Here is a 19485-nt window from a genome sequence, read left to right as displayed (position 1 = left end):
CCCTCCAACTCTCCTAATCGGTGTGACCCTGCCAGAAAAGTTGACCATTGAGCAGATTCACGTGGCAGGGGTGAGGAGTGATCGCCACCTCACCCCAGCCATGTGGGCCTCAAGGGATAAACCATCAATCCTGCTCAATGGTCAACTTTCCTGGCGGGGTCACACCCATTAGGACAGTGGGAGGGTTACATGTTCTATTTCGTCTAGTCTTAGCCCTTAAGCGAGCTGCTATTGGAAGGGTGATCGCAGCATCAGCCAATCATGAAGAGCTTAAATGTACGCCCACCACGTGGGCACCCCTTGTGGGTTATATAAGTGGAGCGACTCCACTGTTCGTCTCCGTTTTCTCTTCACGCCAAGCTTAAGAGCTTCCTTTGAGAGCAATTATACAAGAAAAATCTACTTACCGACCATGTCCAGCGACGCCAGGACCTGCCCAGCCTGCCAGACGGGCTTCATCTCCAGCGGCGACCTGCACGCCAAGTGTGAGGTCTGTCTCGGGGCTCACCACACTGGCCTGGCCTTGACCCCCAGGCCTCGTGCCCGTTTTGTACCGCTCTGCCCGTGGCTGAAAAGGTCCGCCGGGTCGAGTACTTCACCCCCTCCACCGACGAGGAAATTCCGGTGGCTGGCACGTACTCGCTGGACAAGGCGTTACGGTTCTTCAACGTCGGCCAGGAGCCGGCTGGCTCCTACCGACAAGACGATGTCATCTACAGCGAGGAGTACGACGAAGCTGGCTGCCATAGCCCTTCTTCCTTCCTGTACAACACGGAGGTCGAGAAGCCTCGTGAGGAGCACGACGAGGCTGGCTGCCGCAGCCATTATTCCCTCCTGTACAACACGGAGGTCGACGAGCCTCGTGAGGAGCACGACGAGGCTGGCTGCCGCAGCCATTATTCCCTCCTGTACAACACGGAGGTCGACGAGCCTCGTGAGGAGCACGACGAGGCTGGCTGCCGCAGCCATTATTCCCTCCTGTACAACACGGAGGTCGACGAGCCTTGTAAGGAGCACGACGAGGCTGGCTGCCGCAGCCATTATTCCCTCCTGTACAACACGGAGGTCGACGAGCCTCGCTCAGCGGGTCCTTCTGCCCCAGTGGCTTCTCGCTCCTCCCTGCCAGCAGTTGGACCACTGCTCCAGGAGCTGCCCGCCATCATCTCGGCGGCTGCGACCCGCAAGCGGCTAGCAGTTCCAGAACCGGCTCCCCTGAGGCAGATGAATTGGCGGGAATTTTCGGGGCAACACAGACGCGCCGTCCAGAACCCGTCTGGCCGCGCTTCCCCGCTGCCATGAGCTGCTGGTCCGCCGCCTTCTCCGAGCCTGCCAGGCTCGAGGTGCCAATTTCCACATATGCGCCCATTACCAAGGTCGAGGGCTTCTCCGTCCTGGGCTGGCCATCCGTTCCCCCACTGGAGCCGGACTTGGCCTCGCTGCGTGGCGTCAAGAACCACCTCACTGGACCGCGAGCAGTTCCCGCTAAGCACCACCAGCTGCTGAGGCGGCTCGCCGATCGCGCACACCAGTGCGCCTTCCAGACCGGCGCTGCAGGAAATAACATCACCTTCTCGCCTTTGGCGTTTCCAAAATGGTGGAGGAGCTTGACTCTCCTGTCAAGTCAAAAAAACATCATTACTAAAACTGCTGATGCCATCCTCAATGTGTGCGCTGCTGTACTCATCAGTTTTGCTCGCAATGCTGCCTGGCAGACCCTTATCCAGCGGCCTTGTGGCTCAAGGCCCTGCCCTCCATTCCTGAACACCTGCACAGGGAGATGCTGGAAGGCCACATCACCTCTGACGTTCTCCCCATCTTACGTGCGTCATCTAGAGGGCTCAGCCGCTGAACTTCAGCCACGGTGCGAGACCTGGTCCACTCTCGGTCAGCCTCGCACTCCAGCCGTTCCCCCAGAGGATGGGACGAACGGCGCGGAAACTCCATGCGCCCAGCTGCACGACCCGCCCCGCGGAGCCGGCTTCCCGCTGAGGCGGTACCAGGGAGTTGGCGGCCAACGGTTCCGAAGGAGACAGACTTGGCATTCTCAGTCACAGGAACCTCGCCGAAAACGACCACGAAAACGACTCGTTGGGGGGAATGTGTGTGCTTATGGCTGCAATGTTAACTCTGTGAATGATTTGGTTTTGAAATAAAACCCAAAAAACGTCAAATCGAGAGCACAATCCTACAGTCCTCTGCAGAACCTTCTGCCGAATCCTCACACATGATGTTCCCCGCACCAAGCACTGCAGCACATCTGCATGTTCACACAGTCGGACTCGGTCATGTTATACGGTTAGCTGTAAGGGTGTGCTCCATTTGCGCACCACCCCCAGCCTACGGCCAGGCCCGACTCATCCCGCTTCCCCCACAACGTTGGGTGGGACGGGATGTCATGGCGCTGTCGCGACCACGCGCAAAGCGCTTCATCCGCTGGCGCTTTGTCGTTCCCGTGCACAGGCCCAGCTCCCACTCGTCCTTCATCCTTGGACTCCACGCTCTGCGGTGCGGATCAGCCTCTTCCAGCTGTTTCACACTCGCCCTTTCAAGCACAGCCCTCCATGGGTCGCTCCCAGTTCTCTGGTACGAGCGACGGCGGTAAGGGCGCGAAACCAATCCTCAGACGTTGCTCACGTGACCTCGAGCACACGTCCGCTGTCGGAACACGCGCACGAATGCCTCCCTTCGGCTACTCGCTAGCCCAGCGCACTTTCTCCAAATGTCTGGAGACCGCGCTGCAGCCACTGCGCACGGCGGAAACGAGGGTTTTATTTTACCGGGACAATCTGCTCCGATGCGCCCGGTCTGAGGGTGGGGCGTCAGAGCAAACCAGGAATTTAACAGAGCATCTGTCAACCCTGGGGTTTTCTATAAACTGGGGGAAGAACTCCATTCTTCTATCCCAGTCGATTATGTTTCTCGGGGTGGAGCTGAATGCCTCCCTAATAAGAGCACGTTCGTCGCCGGTGAGAGCGGCAGATCTCACCACGGTGATCTCCCGCGTGCAACCCCGCAAGATCGTGAGAGTCCTGTTGGTCATGAGACTTTTGGGCATGATGGCTGCAGCCCACTCGGTGGTGCTGCTGGGGTTGTTGCACTCGAGGCGCCTGCAAGTTGGTTCATCCGCCTCCGGGTACACCCGATGCGTCAGAAGAGACGTATGTTGAGGGTTCCCCCCTCAGTGGGCGGGGACCTCGCTCACTGGGGGAATCCCTGCATCTTCTCACACGGGATTCCCATCGGACGTCCTGCGTCACACGTATCTGTGTTTACGGATGCGTCACTGTCTAGGGTGGAGGGCACGTGCTTGTCCCATATGCGGCAGATCGCTGGCCCTCCCACACGCACGAGCACATAAATGTGTTGGAGCTTATGACAGTGAGGAATGTGTTCAGACACTTCGCTGCCCTTCTCGATGGCCGTCATGTCGAAGTTCACACAGACAGCCAGGTGGCGGCAGCCTACATAAATCGCCAAGGGGGAGTTCGATTCCCCCCTCTATTGCGCATATCCACATATTTACTGTGTTGGGCACATGTCCACCTGCTGTGCCACCTACATTCCGGGGATCCTGAATGTAGCGGCAGACATCCTGTCGAGAAGGGGGTCCCCGCGACTCCGACTGGCGTCTGCATCCCGCACTGATATCACAGATCTGGATCAGGTTCGGGGAACCGCCTGTGGATCTGTTCACGGCTCGCGAAAACGCTCAGTGTCGCCTGTGGTTTTCCCTGAGTCTCCGGGACCACCCCCCGATCGGAGCGGACGCCTTCTCACACCGGCCCGGGCCTCGAGCGCTCCTTTATGCGTTTCCACCAGTCCCTCTGATTCCCCGTCTCCTGGACCGAGTTCGGTCAGAACAGCTCTCGGTAATTTGGCTCCCAGACGCATGTCCGCGTCATGGTTTCTGGACCTGCAAGCGCTACTGTCCGGCTCCCCGTGGAGACTCCCGCGAAGGGAGGACGCCTCTCCCCAGGCGGATGGGATAATCAAACATCCTCTGGAAATAGGCCATCGGCTGTGGGTCTGGCCGCTGAGCGGTCACGCTCAGGGTTTCTGGGCTGCCGCATGGTGTGGTCACCACGATTCAGAGTGCGCGGGCGCCCTCTATCGTTGCATCTTACGCTGCTAAATGGGCAGCTTTCTAGAACTGGGGCGCAGAGCGGAATGTTCGAGCGCTCTCCTGCCAGCTGGCGGATGTCCTATCGTTTCTACAGATACGGACGGACAGGGGCCTCGCATTCAGCACTATTAAAACATATGCTGCAGCTATCTCATCCTGTCACCAGGGTTTTGGTGATAGGTCTGTTTTCAATCATCCCCTCACAAAACGTTTTCTAAAAGGTGTCAGAAGGAACAGACCTGTGTCCCGCCCGCTAATTCCCCAGTGGGATCTAACGGTGGTTCTGCGTGGCTTATCTGAAGCCCCATTTGAACCCTTGGACCAGGTCTCACTCAAGTTCCTGTCACTTACAACTGCCTTGCTGCTGGCACTGGCATTAGTCAAGAGAGTGAGCGACCAAACCGCCCTCTCAGTGGCTCCCGCATGCCTCAGGATCCGGGAAGATGGCGGGTCTGCTGTTTTCTGCCCCAACACAGCCTTTTTGCCCAAAAAACATTAATACTTCCTTCAAATCCAGGTCAATTTCATTGGCTGGACTTTTTCCTCCTCCCCATAATTCTGAGGAGGAGGCGGCTTCCCATCTTCTCTGCCCGGTGCGCGCGCTCGCACGATATGTGTCACGCACTTCAGGGATTCGCCGCTCACAAATCATGTTTGTGCACTACAGGGAGTCTTCCCTTGGGCAAGCGCTGTTGGCCCAGCGCCTTTGACTCAGGCTATTTGACGCCGTTTCACTCGCTTACACATCATCGGGGCTGGATCCTCCTGAGACACTCAGGGCTCACTCAGCCAGAGGGATTTCCTCTTCTGTGGCGCCCCACAGTGGTGTGTCAATGGCAGTCATTTGTCAGGCAGCTTCATGGGCTTCGCCCTGTTCCTTTACCCGTTATTATTTACGAGATGTGTCTTCAGGATCCATCACTCGTTCAGTGCTTGGACCTCAGCAGGCTGAGTGAACGCATTATGGCACCTCATCAGCCCTGCTTGAATGAATTTCATCCTCTTGTGGATGATATTTTTTATTGGGGGCCCCACTCTTCTCTCTGGCTGCCTCAGCCTTTTAAGCCCTGGGCTGAGGCTGAGCGACCCCCACTAAAAGGAGACATGTTGGGTGTGTCCATTGGTTGAGCTAACCAGTGTGGCGTAAACCCATCCAGCTGCGCATTATTCCAATAGCAGCTCGCTTAAGGACTAAGACTAGACGAAATAGAACGTTGGTTACGTATTGTAACCCCAGATTCTATGAGTCTAGTCGCAGCCCTTAAGCCACTTGGCCCCACTGGTTCTGTTAGGACTAAGAGCCATCGGAGGCGAACAGTGGAGTCGCTCCACTTATATAACCCACAAGGGGTGCCCACGTGGTGGGCGTACATTTAAGCTCTTCATGATTGGCTGATGCTGAGATCACCCTTACAATAGCAGCTCGCTTAAGGGCTGCGACTAGACTCATAGAATCTGGGGTTACAATACGTAACCAACGATTTTAGTGTTCCACACCTATAAGGACCCACACGATTTCTACACCATAAAGAAATCTATGTCTCGTTTTTGATTATATGTGCATTCCATCTGCTTTTTTTACATTCATTGTTTTTATAGAAGTACTGCTGTGTTAAAGTTAAAGTTAGAGTTGGCATGGTTGAAACGCTCTCTGAGCGTCTCTCCCATGTGAGGAAAAGAACGAGAAAGGTGTGGGCTGGCTTCCCGTCGAGCTGCAGCCGGCCGCGGACCGACTCACGGACCAAAACCAACAGAAGTGTATGAAACGGAGTGCTAATGGCACATTATTCTCATTAAACAAAAGGAGCAACAACTTTTTAACTGATAGTCATGAGTAGCACGAGCCTGCCGTAGACTGAGGATGAACGTGTTAGTCTGTTAGAGCGCGGGAAGTTGATGGTTTTCCTGGAAGACCGTCCTGTTGCATGTCTTTTTACCTCGGCACGGACAAACTTATTGTGGATTAGGATTCCTACAATAAACAGATGAGCGGATTGATGAGCAGCTGTGGAGGAAAGCAGAGGTTAAAAGGAAAAAGGACGAGAAGCTTCAAACACAACTTTTTCTTTCATTTAGTCCCTTTTATTTATTTATTTATTTATTTATTTGCTGTGCCTGCGGTGTCCTTTCAGAGGCCATCTTAAAAAACCTAACAAGACAAGTCACTTGGAGCCGGAGAAAACTTTCCCAAACAAGAGAAAGGTTAAGAATTTACATGAATAGCCCTGGGACACAAAAGGAAATATGGCGAAGAATGCATAAAATATATTCAAAGGTAAGTTTTTCTGTACTTTTCCTTCCCTTTTCATTCTTATCTCTATCTAACACCCGTGTTCTCCCCCTCTCCTCCCCCCAAGGCCGAGCTCTGTGTGGCTCCAGCTCTTACTTGGTATCTTGCACCTCAAATGGTGCAGAGACAGACTCGCAGTTCACTTCATCTACTGCGCTCCCCTGCAGAACGCACAGTGATGTGCCCTCTCAACACGCCGTTATGGACTTACTGTTACTTCTGCGCACACGTGAGTGCACGCCCTGACAAACCGAGCCGTGCACAGCCAGGTGACAAATGTTTCGCTCGCACAAATGCCCAGTGGTGAGCTGCACGGTCGCTTGGAGTGACACACAAACACACACACACACACACACACACACACACAGATGACTCATTTATATGAGCAGCCAAATGGACTACCGAGTGCTGCTTCACCTCCCATAAAGCTGCCATAAAGCCTCTCTGCCTCTGACAGCTGACTGATTGGTGTTATAACAAGGCAGGTATGTGTGTGAATGGGATAACTTATGTGAGTGTTCATTCACTGAAGTCAGCTGTGCGATTCCTTCTGTGCATGGAGGTGGGCTCTAAGACAGAAATGTTTCATGGTGCAATTATTTTTGCTCAGATGGGGCCAGTATCGACGCCATGTTCATGATAATTGACCTAAAATACTCATTTTTACCCCCTTGAGCCACTTATATGATGACAAATGGTGATGAGTGGCATGCGTCATTAATGCAGTTGCAAACTGATATTGAGTTTTTAATCATTTCAGGGTGAAACCTTCACCTTTTATGATTTTTAAAGATAAAACGCTATATTGTCTTGTTTTTTTTTCCCTCTCCAACACAAGGTGTTAGTTTCTTCTCCCCCTGTTGTGTTAGAAATATATATCTGCTCTGACTACATAGACTAAAGCAAAAGCTGGATGCAGGAATTTGTCCCCGTTCAGTTGCAAGAGCACACTGCGAGTGGGCGCTGAGGTCAGATGCAGGGGCGTGGCTCACAGTTGGCGTTCCAATTTATCCCAAAGATCTTGGCCGGGGTTGAGGTCAGGGAGATGTACAGTCATAAAGTTATTCCACGCTAAACTTAAACAAAAGTGTTTCTCAAGCATATTTTCAAACCGCCAATAGGAAAGAGGGCCTACACTCGTTATTTCCATGAATCAATGCTTTGTGAGTCGTTTTTTGTGGAGCAAAAGCTCTGGCGCTTCTGTTTCTGGAGCTAGAAGATAGTTGGAAGAGTGGGGGGGGGGGCAGGATATGGAGTCTGCTTATTAATATTCACGAGTTGCAAATTTCTCATCTCTGATTGGCTAACAGCAACACGACTCTTCTGCTGCCTGCGTTCACTCTTTTTTCTTGTTGTTAAGTTACTAATGCTAACGTTAGCTTCCACTAACCAAGACATGCTAGCAGAGCATGGAATCTGAGTGAAAACAAAGTGGGACAACTTTGGAAGTGGTTAACAACCAATTACATCGGGTCTGATCTGACCCTTTAAAAAACATTCACTGCCTAGCATGTTTTTTACTGCGTGGGCGTCGGACGAGCCCCCACACCGTGAGAACAAACATCTCAGCTCTAAAGCCGATCTTCATCCGCATACGTCACACGTCACGTGATCAGGAAGCAGATCATCCATGTGTTAGGAGATCGTTTTGGGCCGCTGCTGTAAAAAAAGTGAGGCGCGAACCGGAAAAGCTTCTGCCGATCACAATTCAACAACGGATTATGAAAGAACGGATAACGCTCGAAACGCGCGGATTCTTCCTGATGTAAGAGGTGAGTCTGCGCTTAGTTTTGGTTGTTTTGGCGTCGACATCATCCTAGCGTGCAACGTTCTGTGACTTAAAAAAAACCTGTAAAAACAGTGAGAAACGCTGGCAGTGAATGAGTTAAAAAACATTCATCCCACCGTTTCAAACGAGCCGTCACCATCTGAGTTTCTCTCAGTCGTTGTAACATCCCGCCCACCAAACCGATGCGATTGGTCGACCAAAAGACTGGCCTGGCCTGCTGAGGCTTCGATGGAGTGTGGCTAGATTGACATGCGGAGGAAAAACATTTAGCTTCTGCTGCTGTCCGTCCAGATTTCTGGGCTACATCCGACCCATTGTTCAGTGAATAAATTCACTCATTCGCTGCCAGCGTTTCTCACCATTTTTACTGTTTTTTAAGAGTGACAGAACGTTGCACGCTAGGACGATGTCGATGCCAAAACTACCTAAACAAAGCAGAAACTCACCTGTTACATCAGGAAGAATCCATGCGTTTCGAGCGTTATCCGTTCTTTCATAATCCGTTGTTGAATTGTGATCGGCCGAAGCTTTTCCGGTTCGCGCCTCACTTTTTTTACAGCAGCGGCCCAAAACGATCTCCTAACACATGGATGTTCTGCTTCCCGATCACGTGACGTGTGACGTACGCGGATGAAGATCGGCTTCAGAGCTGAGATGTTTGTTCTCGTGTTGTGGGGGCTCGTCCGACGCCCGCACAGTAAAAACATGCAAATGACGACTTTTGTCGTCATTGGCAGTGAATACATTAAAGTCACCTGACAGCTCTTCCTCATCCCACATCTTCCACCACCTCTCTGTGACTTTTTGTAGGATCATGGACTTCCCTTCTCCTTTAACGAGAGGCACCAAGATGTCCACATCACTGCTCGCTGATGCACGTAGAACAAAGACAGGCGAGCGGTTGGGAAACAGGTGTGCACAATTAACCGTGGTTCTGAGATAAAGTTTAAACTGAAGCAGATCCTGACAGGGTCTGACATTTATCAACTTTTTAGAGGATAATTCATGAAATATTAGTTCACAGTGGGGATCTGTGAACATAAATTATTCAGTTTTATTCTGCAGGAGCTGCATTTGAACTCGCTCCTGTGAATAAGTGAACTGTGTGCTTCTTTCCCATTTGATTTAAGGAGGACTACTTACACTCTTTATCCGTTTTTGCTGCCTTAGCACAACAAGAACAAAGGATTGTGAGGATTTATCCACCTTGATGCCACATGCGTTCCTTCCAAAGCGCCGCTGAGGCCTAAATCCCCTGCGCAGACATCCCGTATGAAGCGGTTCAGGTGATGTTTGTCCCAGAATATCGTATTTTTTATGTAAGCACCGAGCGAGATACTGCCGAGGCATCTTTGAACTACAGTTTCTGTTTTTTCTACTTGGCCAATAAAAAGTGTGTGTACATGCTTCAGGCCTCCTCTCTAGCACCATTTTACTAAAAGCAAAAACAAAAAATAAATTGTCTGTGGCTAATTTTCACTGAATTATAAAATGTACATTAATTGACTATTTTTATTCTCCTTTTGAGAAGCAAAAAGACTCAGGCATGCTCTCACACACTTTACTGTTCATTATCCCACCACAAATGGAACAACACTCCCTCTGGTTCATATTCCCTCTCCAGTGTTCACATTTTAAATTGGTACACTCGCTCTTACCGCCTCCCACTCTCTTGCTGGCACACAAGCACAGAAACACACTCCCTCTCACACACAGGCACACAACTGCAACGGCCCACAGCAGCGCTCCCCGGTGTGGACAGCTCCATCCATTGTGAGTGAATAATGTCCAAGGTCAGTGTGTACGCGGAGGGTGATCATAAAAACCACACCGCCGCTAACCACAGGCGAATCGCTGAATTGGACAGATGCTGTTTGAGAGGGAGGAAAGGCAGCAGCGGAGAAGTGTGTGGCAGGTGGCGGTGGAGTTAGAGAGCAGGAAGGAAGAAGATAGAGGAAAATGTGAGCAGACAAGAGAAGGTTAGATGGGCTGAAGTGGAAAAGGTGGAAAAATCAAAAGATCTGGAGGAATGAAAATTAGCACGGCTGCCTCTCTGATCTCAAGGATCACACAGACGGATGACAGACCTCTGCAACCCTTTCGTCACTCCTAATTTCATTCTGGCTGGCTGTTGGCCATTGTTGGAATGTAGGAGTCCATTTAAGTCGCAGGCCACATCTGGGGACAGAATCTGGACTTCATAGCAGTTGTCTGAGGGCGGCTTGTCATGCCGGAGACACAATCGGTTTCCAAATGTGATTTTAAGGATTTCTCACTCAGGAAAAAGTAACAAGTTTCTGTCCTAATTGTTGTTATAGCGAAGGTCGAGTTAAGCCCTCTGGGAGTGAATGATGGCGTGTGTGTGTGTGTGTGTGTGTGTGTGTGTGTGTGTGTGTGTGTGTGTGTGTGTGCGTGTGTGCGTGTGTGCGCGTGCGCGCCAGCCATCTCTATGAGCACTAATCCGAATGTAAAACACTAAAGTGGGTCATGAAAAAAGCTCAACGTTAACTTTTCTAACGTAAAGGGACTTTACGGACTTTTGAATTTTTATGCTCGCTATTGCCCCCTCAGGCCAAAAGCGTAACGGCAGCTTCAATAGTAGGCTCGTGCACGAGGCGCGCATGCTGTACGTGCACACTCCTTAACGAAAATAACAGCTGAGACAGTCTGCAGGCAAACAACCCCTGCAGGGCAACAGTACTATTGTACTATTAAGTTCCTATTTGTTGTTTAATATTTTGCTTTTTTACTCCAGATGACCTCATCTTGAATCGACACAACAAGCTTCATTCTTCACTCTAAAGTCATTCTGTTCAAGTTCAGGTGAGGATTCGAACTTCTGCAGTTCATTCCAATAACTTCATTCTCCTCTGTGCACAATTGTTCACTTTTTGGACGCCACTTGCAGAGACTGTCTTCAGGCTACTTCCTTTGTCTGAGCAGTCACTGGCTCCCACAGAAAATCTTTACACAAGTCAGAAACACTTTAAAATCTCATTTTCAATACAAGCCAGCACAGAAGGTCAGTTGTGTGTGGTGTCATTTTGTTTCTTTCTGAACGTTTTTTTTACCTCCATCACAGGTAGCACGCTGGTTCTTTGGCTTTTTGGAGTTCCACAGCGTCATTACTTACCACAGATTTTTGATCAAGTAGGAAACAAGAAAAAATGCACACAGGTAACCTATTTTACCCTCTGAGCCACTGCTGCCCCAAGATTATCACAGAGTAGAGAAAACACAGATTTTTGTTGTAATAATACAAAAACAATGTAAATGGTGAATAGCATGTGTCTTCTGGTGTCCTACAACCCCCCAAGGTGCTTTACACAAACCGTCTTTTACCCACACACACACACATTCACACACTGGTGTTGCAGAACTACGTAATAGCCACAGCTGCCCAAACAAAGGCACCAGCAGTCCCTCCGACCACATCCTACAGGCAAGGTGGGTTAATGCAGCTTTAGCGATTCTACAGAACAAGCTAGGTTAGAACACAAAAAGTCACAGAACACTCACCCCTCCTCTCGGGTATCTACCGTGGCACGCTTCTGCCAGAACAGGAATTCCGTGTTGTTAGAGGAAACGAGATAGCGCTAAACACCGGCCGGCGGACACTACTGCTAGCCTAAAGCCTAATTTATACGTCTCTGTTTGCGTGGGTACGGAGACGCACAACAGCGCTGAGCATCGGCGCAAGGGCTCTCCAAAGAAGAAACAATCTTTTGCAGAGCACCGTCAAAATAAAACTCACGATGCGTTTCACAAGAACAAAATTTAAAAAATCATATTAAATTAATCAATTAATTAATTTAAAAATGATTAACAAATGTCTCAGTGAAACTGGTGGAAAAATCCATATCTACATTAGAAACATACAAATGTAAAAGTGGCGGGGAATTATTTTGCAACTCTCCTCAGGCAACAATGAAATCCGCAGGAAAAACGTGTCCGTCAGTGCGTGTGCGCGACTCTGAACCTTAGATTATGTAGAAGTGTTAGCTTAAGCTACGACCAATGCTAGCCCAGCTACTGTTGGTGGACGACCACAAAACAACAAAGAATGTTGGAACACCACCAACATTCCAGGGAATGTACTGGGAATATAAAGACAACAAATGAAGGAGCGAATGCCAGATAAATTGCGGTCCTTGTCCTTTTCCTCGTTCATCCTCAGAAGATATGTGCCGTCGCTATAGCAACTCAACTCTTTCTCCTTTCCCAGCCTGGGCGAGACTGCTGGAAGGCCGCTGAAATGTTCCAGGGTCACTGCAACCCTCCAACCCTCAATGCTCCTCCCCCTATCCACACTGAGGTGACATGCGCTGCTTATCGTGGCTGCAGGAACTGAAGTGTGGATAGTCCCAATCCACTGCCCCACCTAGTGGACACTTAAGTTGTGTTTTCTGAAGTCTGTTGCATATCTGTCTGAGGTGTTTTTTTGCAGAGCAAAGCTGCCCTCCTGGTGGAGGGTAACTCTGAAGTGCCTTTTTTCCCTCCACCTGAACCAATCCTCATGTTACCCTCTTATCTCTATTAAGGTAGCGTGACTCAGGGTTGCGAATGACCACAGTCACCAACTCTTGTCATGTGTCTTGCCCATGTATGTCTGATCTCTGAATTGTTTGTACTGAAACTCTAATTTCTCTCTGGGATTAATAAAGTATCTTTGATTTGATTTAATTTGATTTGAGACACCACCGCTCCACCCGCTCCAAAACCAGCTTCTCCAGCCCCGCTGCATCGTGAACTGAGAAACCCTGGAAAAGTGAGGAAACTTTAATCTAAATGTTTTGTTCTTTTTGCCTTTCCGAGCTTCAGTGATCGACGGTCCCTCACGACCGACAACCTTCAACTGCATGAAAAAAGAAGCGCAGATTCAGAAACATTCATGCTAGAAATGAGAACCAGTTAGAGAAACGTACACAGTTTCTTTTCTCCAAATTCAAATTCTAGAATGTTTGAATATCTGACAAAGGAAGAGGAAAGTCTGACAACCTCTTCACACCTTTTTATTCAACAACCAGCCGCCTCGTAAATCCACGGAAGTCTCGGATCCATTTGCAGTAATCCATCTCCTTTTTTCAGCAGATAATCAACTCCGCGTGCACCTTTACTCATAAACTCCTCCCGGTGTCTTGGCACCGTTGCATATTTTTACACAAAGAATGAGCCCACGCAGCAGAAACGTGCTTTACTGGCAAACCATGTTTACTACGGGAAAAATAAAACAAATAGGGAATTTTGTTAAGATGACAAGATACAAACTGGGAGACTTATTTGTCGTGTCTCTGCGTTGACGACGGCGTTGTAAAGTTGTTTTACAGCTGAGCTCTAAAATGCATACATCAAACGCTGTTATTGCTGCTCCGCTCAGTTAATTTATTTTGATTAAACTTGCAGAGTTAAGTGTTAATTTTTATTTCTCTTAAACTTTATGATGGGAATGAAATGAAAATGCAGGGTGATCATCAGAAATTATTTGATGTGCCTTTCATGAATCACATTACTTGAGTCAGTGGCGGCACAGCTGCACCAACAGATGACTTTAAATATCTTAGGAGGCTGCAAACTGCTGCAGTCACAGCTGGAGGAACAAGAGGGAAGTGCCGATAATCTCGAGAGTTGATGGGGGGGGGGGGGGGGGCACTCCACTGGACATCTCTCATTAACTCATTCACTGCCACTGACGACTAAAGTCGTCGTTTTAGATCCAACCGTTCACTGCCAATGGCGACTAAAGTCGTCATTTGCATGTTTTTACTGTGTGGGCGTCGGACGAGCCCCCGCACCGTGAGAACAAACATCTCAGCTCTGAAGCCGATCTTCATCCGCATACGTCACACGTCACGTGATCAGGAAGCAGAACATCCTTGTGTTAGGAGATCGTTTTGGGCCGCTGCTGTAAAACAAAAGTGAGGCGCGAACCGGAAAAGCTTCTGCCGATCACAATTCAACAACGGATTATGGAAGAACAGATAACGCTCGAAACGCACGGATTCTTCCTGATGTAAGAGGTGAGTCTCCACTTTGTTTTGGTTGTTTTGGAGTCGACATCATCCTAGCGCGCAACGTTCTGTGACTCTTAAAAAACAGTAAAAACGGTGAGAAACGCTGGCAGCGAATGAGTTCACAAATCCACCACTTAAGCTGGGCAGACACTGTGCGATTTTTTTCACACGTAGCACTCAGCTTCAGCTCAAACTGTACGACTTCCTCGCAGGGCAGATCTCATAAGTCATGTGCTCACACTGTACGTCTGGTAGCAACACGTCGGACCTAAAAATATGCTAAAAATAGCCGTTTTTACACAACACGTCAGACTTTCTTGTCTTGCCTGTTGTCCTTCGGGAGTGCTGCAGGGGGACACACAGGGATTTATGGGGGTTGGATGAGGAAAACGAAATAAAGAAAGTAAATCTGTGGTTTGTGATCAGTTTAATTTGACATGATCACGACAAACACGCTTTCTTGACAATTCTTGTCATTGTGTGTAAAAAAACGTTTAGAAATAACAACAAACAGCGTGTGTTATTAGGGAAATAGCGGGCGAGCAGTGTTGATGCATGATTGTGCATGCGCCGCTAGCGGTTCTGGTACTTTTTGGGTTGCAGCCGCTCACTGTGCCGCTTCAACAGTGCGACACCCTCACAAAGAACGAGCAAATATCAAACACTCCAGAAGTCCGTGCAAGCTCACGATTGCTGATCGGTAGCTGGTCGCCTGGTGTTAATCGCCTCTCGTAACCCCCTGTACACTACACGACGCTCAGCGCAAAACTCGCCCCGATCTTGTGGATTCTCGCACGAGTGGAAAATCGGCTCAAAAAAGTGAAAAAGTCACACAGTATACGCCCGGCTTTAGTTTTATTGTTCTGTTTTAACCTTTTCTATCTAACATTTACATCCTTGGATGATTCGTGTTACCATTCTTGACCAGGAGGGGTTGATGATGTCATCAGGTGGTTACCATCAGTGTTTCGACCCTCAACCACAACACCCCTCTGATGGTGGGTCAGCAGTGATGGCCAAGTCACTATGCACCTTCCCCTCCTGGCTTCCAGGTCACCTCATCTCTTCTACTCTATGACCAACGAGAAGTCGATCCTGCTGACGTCCTCCTAAAGCCTAAGTTATGCATCTGCGTCTGCAGCACAGCAACGCCATTCTCCGTCGTTGCGAGGGCTCTCCAGCAGGCATGCAAAGATGGATGGAGTCAAGCCCACTTCACCAAACATCCGTCAAACGAGACAGGGAGCGCAATGTGATTGGCCAGGATGCTGCTTCCTTTGAATTTGTCAATAGGACCACCATTGTTCCCTCAATGTGCAAAATGTGTGCAAACTTACAGAAACAAGTGCAACAGTGAAATCAACATGAGCGTAATAGAAGACACTGCCGCCTTCACAGAGGAAGTCCGTTTAAAAAGGGTTCCCCCACACTGCTTCCTAGTGTGGTACACTCTGCATTTTTGTCCTCCCAAGACCACAGAACCAGTATGGCCTCTGGGATGTCCGTACAATCTGAGGAAACGGCAACCTTCCTCTCAGATCCACCTTCATTCCCCAGGACTGAGCCACCTGTATACAGGTTCGTCGGTTCGCGTTTTTGGTGTTGATGTCAGTCTCTCCTCCTCCTTTAGGAACCAGAAAGGTTTTATCAGGGATGGTTGATGTTTCCTTCTCCTCTCCTGCACGTGTTGTGCACACCATGCCGTGGAACCACCTGTACCTTCCTTGGTTATGTGCTGTTTTGCATCCAGACTGGATGTGCAACATGGTGCCTCTCTCTCCACAAAGCTTGCATGACAGGCCTCTTTCATGCCTCATGTGTACAACTGTGTTGAGGTTGGGAGTGTGGTGTACACTGCCCTCAGCAGAAAGGAGATGTCTCCACTGTTCATCCCAGGTGATTTTCACCTTGGGGAGGACCCATTTGGTCCATGCTCTTTGAGAAGCTGGTTCCACTGCCCTTCACATTTCGTTTTTGCCACTTGAATCTCTGGTGCAACTCCAACTCTTGTGCACAAAATAGATAAAATGACTAAATGGGCCAGGATGATAAAGTCAGTCCGTATTTGAACTTGAAGTATAATTTTTGCAAATCAATCTCACATCACAGCACAAAGCAGAAAGAAAGTGTAAACAAATCTAAATCAATAACATCAAGTAAAAGCGCCTTAATGAAAAGTGCCCTTGTCGATGATGTCTGCAGACAGCCAGCATCAACTCATTGGCTCATCGGAGGATCTATAAATGCTGGAAGTGACCTTCCTTATGAAGTCACCAGATACAGAAAGAAGAGGTGAAAAAACTTTCTCACTTACTTCAAAACAGGCGTTTATTTATTTTATGTGTTCATTTTGTTTTTGACTCAGATTTAGATGATCTCAGCATAAAAGTCTGACCGTAGACACGCATTCCTCAAGAAACGCCAGGCCCCTCACTGTTGTGTGTGTGTGTGTGTGTGTGTGTGTGTGTGTGTGTGTGTGTGTGTGTGTGTGTGTGTGTGTGTGTGTGTGTGTGTGTGTGTGCGTGCGTGCGTGTGTGCGTGTGTGCGTGTGTGTGTGCGTGCGTGCCTGTGCCTGTGCCTGTGTGTGTGTGTGTGTGTGCGTGCGTGTGTGTGTGTGTGTGCGTGTCTGTGTGTGTGTGTGTGTGTGTGTGTGTGTGTGTGTGCGTGCGTGCCTGTGTGTGTGCGTGTGTGTGTGTGTGTGTGTGCGTGCGTGCGTGCGTGCGTGCGCGCGCGTGTGTGTGTGTGTGTGTGTGTGTGTGGCCTGCTTTTCCTCAACTCCCCATGCTTGTGCATAATTGGAGTTAGCTTCACAGGAATACTCTGGAATGCTGATGAACATCTGTTTGGCAGATAATTTAGCTGCACACGCACACACACCTACACACACACACACACCTACACACACACACACACCTACACACACACACTATCTTTTCTACAGAAAAGTTTCTGTCTTATTATTTCCCATCCAGCCAAGTATTTGATTCTGTGTAAAAATAAATCTACTTGTGAGAAATAACCCAGATAAAAACTAACCTAATTACAGATTTGAAAGCAATGACAAAAATCCAAGGCATCAAAAGGAACCCCGGATATGAAGACACGGTGCTCTAAAGATGTTATAAAGTATCTCCAGAGGTGGAAAGTAACGAATTACATTTACTCACGTTACTGTAATTGAGTGGCTTTAATGTGTATTTATACTTTTTAAGTCATTTTTAAAATCTGTACTTTTACTTTTACTTGAGTACGTTTTTAAAAATGAATTGTAATTCACTACATTTTAAATCTTATCTGTTACTGAGTAAAATAAAATTGTAGGCTTAATAATGCACCTTCGCGCACCGGTTTTACGTCATCACAATTTTGCTCGGTTCGGTAGCCAAACTCGGTTCCGTGTTTGAAACGTGTTTCCCTACCGCTCCGCACGGAAGCGGCAAAACAACGTTTAGAACTCATAACAAGCAGATTATCAGCAGTTTGCTCATAAAACAGAAGACCTGCAGGCCTCTGTGAGTTAAACATCCTGATACTGTTCAGGTGTAAACATCGTGCTCCATCCCTGTGTTTGAACTCAGAAGATGCTTCTTGATGCCACAGATATGTGATGATTTAGCTTGTTTCTTTATTTTACTCCAGAATAAGAGATTAAAGTATTACTAAAGCAGTTCAGTGTAGTTAAATTAGTCATTCACATGATTTGAACATGCTGCAGTGTGTGTGTGCGCGTGCGTGCGTGCGTGTGTGTGTGTGTGTGTGTGTGTGTGTGTGTGTGTGTGTGTGTGTGTGTGTGTGTGCGTGCGTGCATGCATGCGTGTGTGTGTTGTGATTTTGCACTACTTAGATGTAGCCATCCTTACGCTGACAAAAATGTAACTAAGTAACTTTTACTTTGAGTACATTTTATTTATGATACTTTTTACTTTTACTTGAGTAAAAATTCAGGCAAGTACTTTTACTTGTACTTGAGTAAAGAATTATCAAAGTATTGGTACTTGTACTTAAGTAGGAAATTTTAGTACTCTTTCCACCTCTGAGTATCTCTGCTACATGAAAACACAGTTAAAAGCTCAAAAAAATGTTTTTTTATTCACCCGTTTATGGATCTGGTGTGAGTGAGACGTCAGATGAATGTTGTATGTAGCGACCACAAGACAGTGTTTCCCAACCCTGGTCCTCAGGGCACACTGACCTTCATGTTCTCCATGTATCTGCTTCAGCACGGTAAAGGTAATATATTAAACGTAAAAGCACCATATTTACCCCTCTTACAGAAGACATGCTTTCAGTTTTGCTGAACAATTTTAAATTTTCTTGCAGGAAGAGCTAAGCCAGCTTAAAGAGCAAGTCACCCCCAAATAAACTTTTTTTTTTTGCTAATAAACTAAATAAACGAGTGTCTAATCGTGCTGCAGACACGTGTCGTCAATAATTTGGCACTTCAGTGCATCTTAGTTAAAATTTAAATGTTCTGCCTAAAACTGGCAGTGTTGTGCCGTTGTCGGGTAAAAACTCTGCACTGTATTTGAATTTAAACCTGCCATCGCTATTGGCTAAGAGGTATGCTATGATGTAAACTGGTACATTATGATGTCACAATGCTGTCGTGAGCCTGTGTGTGTGTGTATTTGTTAGCAGCTCCACCCTCTCGGTCTGCCAGGCAACAGAATTGTTGCATTTTTCAAATATGAAGTGAGAGTGGAGTTAGACTCTGGTAGGGGGTGACTTGCTCTTTAAAGGTTGAAAAGCTGGCAACAATAATAACGAGTCAACGAAACGTCATAAAACGGATCAACACTAAAACCACAAAGCGTGCAAAAAAAAGTCACCTGCTGCCGGGCTTTTTGTTTTCTGCAGACCACATCAACATGAGAATTAGTCACCGATTGCAGAATAAAACCACTTCTACATCCACCCCGATGGTCCTTTTTGTGCTGCACCCTGCTTTCTTTTGTCTTCAAATGGGGGGAAAAAAACCTCAAATCTCTGCATTTTCAAACAAAATGGAGCAGAAACGAAGGGGACTTCTCCAGAAACGACCGCATCGGTGAACAAGACAAATAGTTATTGATCCACTCTGTCAGAACACACTTCAGAGAAAATGATATGCCAAACGAATGCTCCTGTACTTGTGCTCGGGGCTTTACGGTGTTGAAACCGGTGTGTAAATGTTCCCTTCCTGTTCCGGCATTTATGGAAAAGCACCCGGCTGCTCATTCAGCCCTGAAGACTACACAGTCAGCTGCTTAAAGATAAATGGCGCCAACACGCC

Source organism: Nothobranchius furzeri, chromosome 6, assembly GCF_043380555.1.
Source record: "Nothobranchius furzeri strain GRZ-AD chromosome 6, NfurGRZ-RIMD1, whole genome shotgun sequence".
Classification (NCBI taxonomy): domain Eukaryota; kingdom Metazoa; phylum Chordata; class Actinopteri; order Cyprinodontiformes; family Nothobranchiidae; genus Nothobranchius; species Nothobranchius furzeri.
Note: the sequence above shows the minus strand (reverse complement) of the source record.